The sequence below is a fragment of the Solanum dulcamara genome, chromosome 10, assembly GCF_947179165.1.
Source record: "Solanum dulcamara chromosome 10, daSolDulc1.2, whole genome shotgun sequence".
Taxonomy (NCBI): domain Eukaryota; kingdom Viridiplantae; phylum Streptophyta; class Magnoliopsida; order Solanales; family Solanaceae; genus Solanum; species Solanum dulcamara.
This window is the reverse complement of record NC_077246.1, coordinates 70,623,724-70,634,564: the sequence shown is the minus strand read 5'-3', so window position 1 is coordinate 70,634,564 and position 10,841 is coordinate 70,623,724. Positions and strand designations below refer to the sequence as shown.

At 30.8% G+C, this 10,841-nt stretch overlaps 1 long non-coding RNA gene across 1 annotated transcript; it reads right to left on the bottom strand.

Moving 5' to 3' along the window:
• Positions 1 to 5,989: 5,989 nt before the first annotated feature.
• LOC129871577 (uncharacterized) lies at positions 5,990 to 10,636 on the bottom strand. The gene is made up of 2 exons (XR_008762270.1): positions 10,439 to 10,636; positions 5,990 to 6,174 (listed from the first exon to the last, which is right to left on the bottom strand). It is a non-coding gene; the product is annotated as an uncharacterized LOC129871577 (long non-coding RNA).
• Between the last annotated feature and the right edge of the window lie 205 nt (positions 10,637 to 10,841).

Here is a 10,841-nt window from a genome sequence, read left to right as displayed (position 1 = left end):
TGAGCAGATTATAAATAGTTGAAATCGGATTACTCTAGAAGTTTCTAGGTAACCGTAGATTGGACAACTAAGACGGTGAGTTTTTGTGTGACGAAAGTTTTTTGACCAATTAGTTTTAGCTTCTGGTAAGTTCAGGAGATTTCTCTAAACCTCTAGACGTGTTTCATAATGCTTGGCTCAAATTTAGTTAATTATTAACATTTTAAATCAAATAATTTTTAAACTTTATTTTAAATTTAAGGTGTTATTTTTATATTTATAATTATAGTAAAAAAATAAAAGTCGTGAGCTAATATGATTAAATTAATTATTCTAATATAATATATTTATGGATTTTAATTTTTTTAAAAAATATGTTGAATATGCCAACAAAATTCATATTGCTAGTTGAGATAGCTATTTTTGTCTCAAAGGAACAGCGAAAATTATCCTATTGCAAAAGAACGATCAACTCCATCAATATTATAAGATATATCTTAAAATAAATAATATCACATCTTATTAACATTATTTTTAGATTGTTCTAACCAATAATTTGAACTTCAAATGATGAGCTAAAGTTCAAAATGTCATTTTATTCTAAATACCAATTATTATTACTATGTATATATATAATATGTTTCGATTAATCAAATATAATTTTATTACCTTAGCTATGCAGGCTGAAAAATGGAATTGGGCTCAAAGCCCAAAAATTCAGCATCGTGGGCTTGTGTAACACTTGCATACCAAAAGTTGAAATTGAAGGGGCATTTCAAGAAGGAAAATTTACACAAATGTACTATATTAAAAAAAATTATTTATCATTTATAGTAATAATATTTTTTTACTGAACATTTATAATATAATTTTAATACATATTAGCGAAAATAATTTATAAAACTCATATAATTGATTACTCTAATTAATAATTGGCACCACTTGAAATATAATTAAGCAGTAGTTAATTTTTAAGATAAAGTAAATATCTGAATAATAATATTTTATCTAAAATACAAAAATAAAATAAAAATTGATTACTCTTTATCAGATCCAAAACTTTAATAAGTGAAACTTTAACATAATCATGTGATGGAGTTTAATAATTTGCTCAAGTCACAAACTCTGAGAACGAATCATGAAGTTCAACATAAAAAGTTGAAAAATTCAAACTTTCACGATCTAAATATGAAAATTAACAAAAAAAAAATTATGTGATTTAACTATCGATATTAAAACAATAGAGCATGTTAGGTGCTAGATAATTTTCAATCTTTTTGGAGTATTAAGTACAAATCCTAAAGTGCGGAAGAAAAGCATACGCATGTTGGCATGTATCTTATGTGCCATCATTTAGATTATTACTTTTTAAATACGATTCTTTTCTCGTTTGATATTCTGTATTTTATTATTGTATAACTTATATTTAAGGATGATGTTTTTTATTTAAAAAAACTTCATTCTCAAAAACTTAAACTTTACATATCTTATTAAAAATAAAAGAATTTGAAATTATCTCATCATAATTCATATACATGTTACTTAAAGTTAGACGGATTCAAAATTTTAAATTATTAATAGATATAAAGTATCAATACGGGTTACTTTTTTGGGGAATTTTCGTATATAGTCATTCAAAAATATCTTAATTATGCTTCATAGCTATAGTTTGTTAATTACAATTCGTAGCTATAGTTATAGCAGTGTTTGTATAATTCGCGCAGCATTTGTATACGTTTGTATAATTCGCTATACAATTCGTATTTTTTGTATAACGTTTGTATATTTCACTATACAATTCATGCACAACGTTTGTATAATTCGCTATACAATTTGTAGTGTTTGTATATTTCGCTATACAATTCCATTCGAGCACAACGTTTATATAAATCGCGCGAATTATACAAAACTCAAACTGTAATTACAGATGTTTGCCGCGAGCGATAATTAATTCAAAATATGACTACATAAGCTAATTAACTAGTATATATTTATTTATCCGGGTAATTTTTCCTACTTTTTTTTTGTGACAATAAATGTGTCCAGATCTACTTCTGCATGCCCATGAAAAAGTTGGTTAGCTCACTCAACCCCTTCCTTCCCAATTACTCTATGTACCATTTCTAAAGTGAATTAATATATATGTACTAATTCATCATTACTTACTTGGTTTTAGGTTACTATATATTAAATTTGTTATAAATATTTATTTGTTATTGTAGATCATTTTAACTTGGTGATGCAAAAGAAATTGTTATACTATTAATTAAGATACAAAAATTAAGCTACATTTTAAATGGTCAACTGATCATCATTTCATGTTTAATATTTTCTTCTCTTCTGTGAAATATATTTTTTTATTAGTTTTTGTCAAATATAGGTACTTATTTTGGGGCTAAATTAATTGATTTTATGTAGAAAAATCATTTTAGAGATAAAATATTATTCGTCAAAGATAGCTTTATTCTTAAGGGTTAGAGGTCAATTTAGAAGTTTTAGCTTATAGGTTCTAGATAAATTATTTTTATCCATTTTAAATAATTTACTCGTACAAACTATATTGAATTTATGTTAAAACTATTAAATTTTATCAAACTCATAACTATAACCATGTCTCTGTCTATGTTCAAGGCTCGAAATCGAAATTTGCAATCAAAAGGTATTTCATTTTATGTTTGATTTGGGGTATTAGTTAAAATTTGAAATTAATATATCCCATAATTATTATCTTTTTGGTATAAAATTCATCCCATAATTTATATTAAATAATTGAATTATCATATCATATAAAAAAATAAAAAAATTTTATTAAATATCTCGATTTATAAAATATTTTTATTTATTTTATTACGCGTATCAAACGAGCCTTTATAAGCACCAAAAGACACACCCTTTAGCCATCAATAATAAGAAGAAAGATGCACTTTACGTTCGTCAACTTCAAATGGGAACCAACGTCTTCGCACTTTTTTTTATTTGATATTTATATTAAAAATTAAATAAAATATTTTCTTATAAATGTAAATTTACATTCAGAACTTCAATTCAAATCTTCTGAATAAATAAATATAAAAAAAAATTACCACTCTACAACCGCACCCTTATTGATGCTCTTTAATTTGCACTTCAATTTCAATCTGTTAACTCATAAGACATATTACTTCTAATTTCTTTCTTTTAAATCTTTGTGGTGTTCATATTTCAAGCTAAAGTGGCAATATTCCTCAAAAGTTAAAAGCAAAAGAACCATTTTTTTTGTATACATATATAGTAACAAAAGAACTATATATATCAAGTCGAGATCATAAATTCCTCACTTTTTGACCATTAAAAATCAAAGAAAGGCCACTTGAAATAGTTTTTATTTCCTTTATTTATTTACATTTATAAAAGTTACTAGTATACTTTCTTGTTTCAAATGATGAAGTTAAAAATATTTGCTTGGCTATCATTATTATCAAAAACTTTATTATAAACTGATAAAATATTGAATCTCTGAATATTATTAAGTCTTTTTTCCTTCTAAAAAAAGAAGAAGTCTCCTTTATCCTTCCTTAATTTTTTCTCAATATATATGAGAATATTACTTGGACCTTCAAAATATTATCGAACGGATGTGTATTGATCAAAATTATAGTATGAGTGAAATAACATTTTGAAGAATTTGAGCAAGACAAAAGATAATTAAAGACAACATAATATGTGTACATTGTTGGAAATATAAAAAGGGAGGTGTGATAAAATACTTTCTATGGCTGCTGAAGAAGGTCCTAATTATGTTGGAGAAGACAGACAGAACAAGAAGACTAAAATACAAAAAATATTTCAGACATAACATAGTTGGATCATGAACACTACACGTTATTGGGCTCGTCTTGGGTCCCTAGTATATAAAACCGGACTACTTGTTCTTCAGCCTAGTAAATGTAGTACACAGTATAATTAAGATACACTCTAGCATACAGTATAAATGGCACTTGGATGAGAAAAAGTTGGTTAGGATAGTTTACAGATTTATTTTATTTATTTATATTCCTTGTAAGTATAGAATTTACATTTCCAGTCCTTGATCTATAGTATAAATAGATATAGCATTGTATACAAGAGATTTAGAGAAATATACAGGAGAATATTTTCAATCGTGTTTGTTTGATTTCTCTCATTCTTTCATCGGTATCAGAGAAACTCTAAATACAGATCTGTTTCTTCAAATTTTCTTTTCCTTCTTCTCTCAAGTTTAAGATGAAAATACAGATGTGAAAAAACAACATTTGATGTTGTTCTTCCTAATCACCTCTTTTATTTGAATCCCTCAGATTCACCTGGAATGATTTTGCTGAATCTGGCTCAAGTTACGATAACTGGAAAAAGAGAATGTTGATTTCACTCTCAGCTAAAAACAAATTGTACTTTATAAATAAGAAATTAGAAATTTCGAATGAAAACTCACCTCTCTTTGATCAGTGAAAAAGATGCAATGACACATTGCATGGTTGTTGAACTCTTTGTCGAAAGATATTTCAGAAAGTCTATTGTATTCACAAGCAGCTTCAGATTTGTGGAATGAATTGGAGGAGAGATATGAACAGCCAGATAGTTTAAAGTTATTTCAAATACAAAGAGATCTAAACAACATTACACAGGGTGCAAGTGATATTGCAAGTTATTTCAACAAATTAAAGAAGCTATGGGATCAGCAGAGAGTTCTCAACATATTTATGGGGTGTACTTGTGATTGCAAATGTGGAGCAAAGAAACATAATCACAAAATGAATGAAGTTACTAAGCTTATGTAGTTTCTCATGGGTTTGAATGAAGCATATTCAACAATTAGGACAAATATCCTCATGATGAAACCATTGCCTAATACAAGTCAAGCTTATTCAATCATGTTAAATCAGGAATCACAAAAGGAGGTGCATTTTGGGAATATGGCTATACCTAGGGGTGTTCATGGTTTGGTTTGGGTCGGTTATTGATTAAAATCATAACCAAATCAATTTAATAGATTTTTAAATGTCTAAAACCATAACCAAACCAAGTAAAATAATAACCACCGATTTGGTTATTGTCGGTTTGGTTCAGTTTGGTTCAATTTTACGATTTATGACTAGCTGGGATAATTTAAATATTATCTCTCTACATTTTTCAAATTTCTTATGAAACTCTTTTATCCTCACGGCCCACAAGGATGAACTTTGCTGCATATTGAGGGAAAGACATGCTAATGGCAAATCAGGTGGACCAAATTTGCAACGCAGTTTAGATTTAAAAAACAAGTCAAACAGAGGTTTCAAAATACAAACAACTTTGTCCATTAAAATGAAAAAATTACATATTTAAACTAAACTAACTAGAGAATCCATAATATAATCAAAAGTAATTCGACCATCTTAAATTAATAATTAAAAGGTATAAAATATCTTTAATTATTTATGAAAAGTTAATATTATACATATAAATAGTTATAAATTTTATGTATATAATTATCTGTTTGGTTCGGTTATTTATTCGATTATTTTTTACTATAACCATAACCAAACTCAATATTATCGGTTTTTCAAATTTAAAACCAAACCAAACCAAATATCGGTTTTTTATTCGATTTGGTTAAATTTTTGGTTTGGTTTTGATTTTAACCAAAACTATGAACAGCCCTAGCTACACCTAAATCATCTACCTTTAATGCCAGCAAATGGGATGATCCTAGGATCTTTAACTCCAAAAAGGAAAACCCATAATATCCTAGGAATTTTTAGAATAACAGCTCAGAAAAAACTTATTCTGCACTTATTGTAAAAAGACAAATCATACTAGGCAGGGATGTTATAGGTTAATAGGTGTCACGACTCAAAAATTGAAGTGATGACGGTATACATCCCAAATCTCATTCCGATGTGTAAGCCTCCCCCTCCTAAAAAAAAAATCATACGAGACTCCCAAAGAAAAGTCAGGCTACAATTAAACACAATAAATGGACAATAATAAAATGATCACAAAACCTGAGTCATAAGTATAAAGAGCATCTAATAAAAGGTTCGAGTTTGAAGATACAACATAAGTCTCTGAATGATACAAAAGACTGAGAATTAAAGATAGACTAATGACGATCCAAAATCTAAGACCTCACCACTAATCTGAGAATACACAATCCGCTAGAATATCAGCTGCCACGTGAGGTAACCTGACTAGTATCTGCATAAAAAAGGTACACAAAAGTAGGAGCGAGTACAATCCACATGTATTCAGTAGGTTTTAGCCGACTGAGTATATAGAATTAATCAAACCTATGAAATACACTAAGAAACGCTTCCACCTGCATATAGAAAAGTCCCGCTCTAACATCGGTATCGCCAATTTATATAGAATGACGCGAATAAATTAATCCCATAACAACAACTCGTAATCACAATTAACTAGATAATTCAAGCAGTAAAGATATCAATGCAATGCAATGTAATATAATGATGCAATAATGTAGTGGTACAGTGAAATTAAGACTGTCGCATAGCCTATCGTATACACCTGCCGAGCTGTGCTACCAAGCAGGACCAATGGGGGTCTCGCAGACTGTATACCTCAATCATAATATCTCATCATCCTTGCCACCTCTTCGTGGTTAAGGGATCACAATGTATCTACTACCCTTCCGTAAAATTGCCCTGGTCAGGAACTCAAGATACAAAGGTTTAAAACAGTTTCATTTTTTTCTCAAAAAGAATTTTTATATTTCTCAATTTCCCGTGTTTAATGACATGATGAATGAGGATGAATGCATCAAAACATGTATGGCATGAAAGTATTATTCAACTCACATGTAGTACAAGGTTTAAAGTTCTCAAAACTTAACCTACACATGATATTGAGCCTAAATAAATAGTAATGGGAAGGAAATACTTCAATTTAAATATTCACCCCTTTCTCAAAACCCCAACTCAACCCCTCAGGCGGGCACCACAAGTCAAATAATATCCTCAAGTCTCTTTTACAGGCAAATCATGAATCACGTGCTCTGAAAGCAAATAAGATAATAAATAAGGCCCCCACACGAGCTATGATACAAATAAGCCCCCACACGGCAACACATTAATATATAAGCCTCCACACGGACATCACGATATATATAACATTCTCAACTCATACTACAACTCCATACCAAAGTCCATAATATATGAATGACTAATTACCCCATCTTAGTCTCAAAGAAGGATAGCCAAACCTATCTCAATTGTCGAAATCGCACCCGAATACCTCCATCGAACAAGCAACTCTTGAATTCAACGCCCGAAATGACAAATCCATTATCAACAATGAAACATATACATCATAAGGAGTCCAATGAGACTCATATTGATAGATTTCAGAATCGGGGGTAAAATTGCCTAAATATTAATTATTTCCAAAAAGGCTCAAATTTGAAAATTTATTGGACAATCACATTCTATTGGTAATAAGAAACTCATGGTTGAAAAAATCATAAAAATAGAGCTAAAAAGAGTTAGAAATCACTAATTTCCTTAAATTTAGATTAGGGAAAAATAAAGATTTTTGGAGTTTGAAACTAAGATTTAGGAGTTAAAATAATCAAATACTTAATGAAAAAGGAACGTTTTAAATCAAAAATCACTTATCCAACACTTTGCCTCGAAAATCTCTTCTCAAATCGCCTCAAGGAGTTCAGAAACTCAAAACAAATGATGAAAAATATTGAGATGGAAAGAAAGGGACATTTTCTGCCAAAAAAATTATTGTTCATGCGTGTTACTTCACACGTGTTGACTATTGACCATGCATTGACCACAGTCTCTTACCCCACCACCCTTTAAAACATGTTTTCAACCCATAAAACTCATTCGAAACCCTATAAATATGAACCAATAGTGCAAATTGATCAAAAAACACGTTACGGAACCAATGGAACTAGCAAAATTACCATCCAACTCTCAAAATTTGATTTGTTAATCAAAGTCAAACTTAGCTCATTAAAATTAAATTTTCCAACTCAAGACCTCAAATCCATGTATTAACTCCAAATGTGATTCTGACAACTCTCCTAGACCGATTTCTATATTTCGTAGCTGATGGAACTGACGAAACCCCATTTCAAAACCCGTAGCTCTAGTTGGTATGAAAACCACTTTTTAACACTTAAAGCTTATGAAAACTCAAAAACTTACACAATTCACAACCTATTAAGATTTTAACAAAACCAACAACACAAACAAATCAAATAACACTCAATGACACTAAATATAGAGGTAAAATAGTAATTTTGCACAAATTTTCAAAAATATCCCTCAAGGTCATCACAATAGGGAACCCAACGGATTTTAAATTCACAAACAAAGAAAAGAAGCGTTTCAACAATGCCAGAGAAAATGTAGGTGTAATTGAGGACCTGAGTTCAGGACATGTTCCTACTTCACAAGATAGGAATGTTGTTATGAGTGATGCACAAGGAGCTAGGTTGAATGGGAACAACAAACCTTCTAGATTTAATATCAGAACTTCTCTAAGGACCAATGTGATAACTTATTCATATGTTCAGATCAGTACAAAATGGAACTATAAACAACACAGTGCAAATATGACTGGTATTTCTGCTTTCTTTACAGCATACACCTCCTATCTTATAAGATTTCTATCAAACCCGATAATAGACACAGATGCCTCACATCACATGACTTTTGACAAAACTCTTTTTCACAATTTCAGATTATTGCCTAATCCTATTTTTGTCACTTTACCAAATTCATACAAGCTCAAAGTCAAATATGTAGGAGATGTTATTCTAACATAATACATTACTTTGGTTAATATTTTCTATGTACTTTCTAAAATGGGGTGTTTCATACAGGCCCATACAATGCAGAGGAACAAGATTTTTGGTGAAACTATTGGAGGTCTATATTTGCTGAAGAATGACACATTTACATCCATTCCTTCAAAGTTTTTAGTTTCTTTAAATAGCAAGTCTAGTTATTTTTCTTCCAATAGTACTGTAGTTTTTAATGTTGAGTCTTTTCCTTGTTTACCAAACACTTTTTCTAGTGAGTGTACTCCTACTTTCATCAACTATGTGAATTTCAGTTTAGAAAACATTACTTCTAATAGACTTTGGCATCTTAGATTGGATCATTTGCCTTATGCTTCTTTGAAAAATACGCATGGTATTAAACTACAGCTGTCTAAATTCTATGAATTTCCATGTGATATATGTCCCATGGCTAGACAATCCAAGTTATATTTCCCTACCAGCAAGATTTCTTCAATGATTGTTTTGATATGATTCATATAGAAGCATGAAGACCCTACAAAACTCAAACTTATAAAGGGGAGAAGTACTTTCTTACTGTTGTTGATGATTTCTCTAGAACAACTTGGACATACCTGATGCTTACTAAATCAAATGCCTTCCCAATTTTGAAATCCTCTTTAGTCCATGTTGAAAGACAATTTGGAAAGAAAATCAAGATTGTGAGATCAGATAATGCATATGAATTGGGTCTGGAATTTTGCCTACTAAATTCTTTTCTTCTCAAGGGATTGTGCACCAAACATCCTGTGTTGCTACCCCATAGCAGAATGGGGTGTCTGAAAGGAAACACGAGCACCTTCTAGAGATATGTAGGGCACTTATGTATCAATCTCAGTTGAAACCAAGACACTAGGGAAGCACTATTAACAACCACCTACATTATTAACATTCTTCCTTTTAAGGCTCTTAACCACCTCACACCCTATGAAAAACTCTTCCACAAGCTTCCCAGTTACACACATTTAAAGACTTTTGGTTGCTTAGTTTTTGTGTCAACATTGTTTATAAATAGAGACAAATTATCTCCAAGAGCTATCCCTGGAATTTTTCTAGGGTATCCTTTCAGAAAAAAAGGTACAAAGTTCCCAGTCTTATTACCAAACAAGTCATTGTTTGTCGAGATGTAAATTTTTATGAATCCATCTTTCCTTTTGCCCATACTGTGCCTATGTCACAACTTTTTTCTGGTTCTTTTAAGTCTGATGTTTCCATCCCTTTTGATTCAGTAGTAAATTCTTCTACTTCACCTGCTGATTTGTCTAATTCTACTCACTCACCTGATTCTCCCAGGAATTCTTCCCCTCTACCAGCATCTAGTCCTCTACCTACAGCTTTCTCTTAGTTCAGTCCTTCTCAATATTCACCTCAAACTCTTGATACTTCCCTGCATCATTCTACCTCTATCTCGCCCTGTACTCCTACTCTTATAGTGGATATGTCATCTACAGTGCAAGACTTGCACAGAACAACCAGAAAATCCGTTTTCCCTTCTCATTTGTTTGATTTTGTATGTGATAATGCTTTTTCAGTCATTTCCCCTAACCCATCTATTTTATCCCTGCATTCTGTTTCTTTTGCTTTCATAAGCACAGACAACCAATAATACATTCCATTAAAAAGATCACGGAACTAGTTACTTACCAACAGGCCATGTGTCATCCTGGTTGGAGAATTGCATGGATGATGAAATCCAAGCTCTGATCTCTAATTTTACTTGGGAAGAGGTAGTCTTGCCAACAGGTAAGAAACCGTTACCCTGCAAATGGGTTTATAAGGTCGAATTGAAGTCAAATGGAGATTTGGAAAGATTGAAAGCTTATTTAGTTGTGTGAGGTGATATCCAACGTGAAGGGATCGATTTTACTGAAACATACTCACTTGTTGTTAAAATGACCACCATACGGTGCATTTTTACAGTTGCTGTCAAAAAATCTTGACCTCTATTTTAACTGGATGTGAACAACACCTTCTTACACAGCGATCTAGATGAAGAAGTATTCATGTGTTTTCCTTCTGGCATGACACCACCTTCCCCCTCACATGT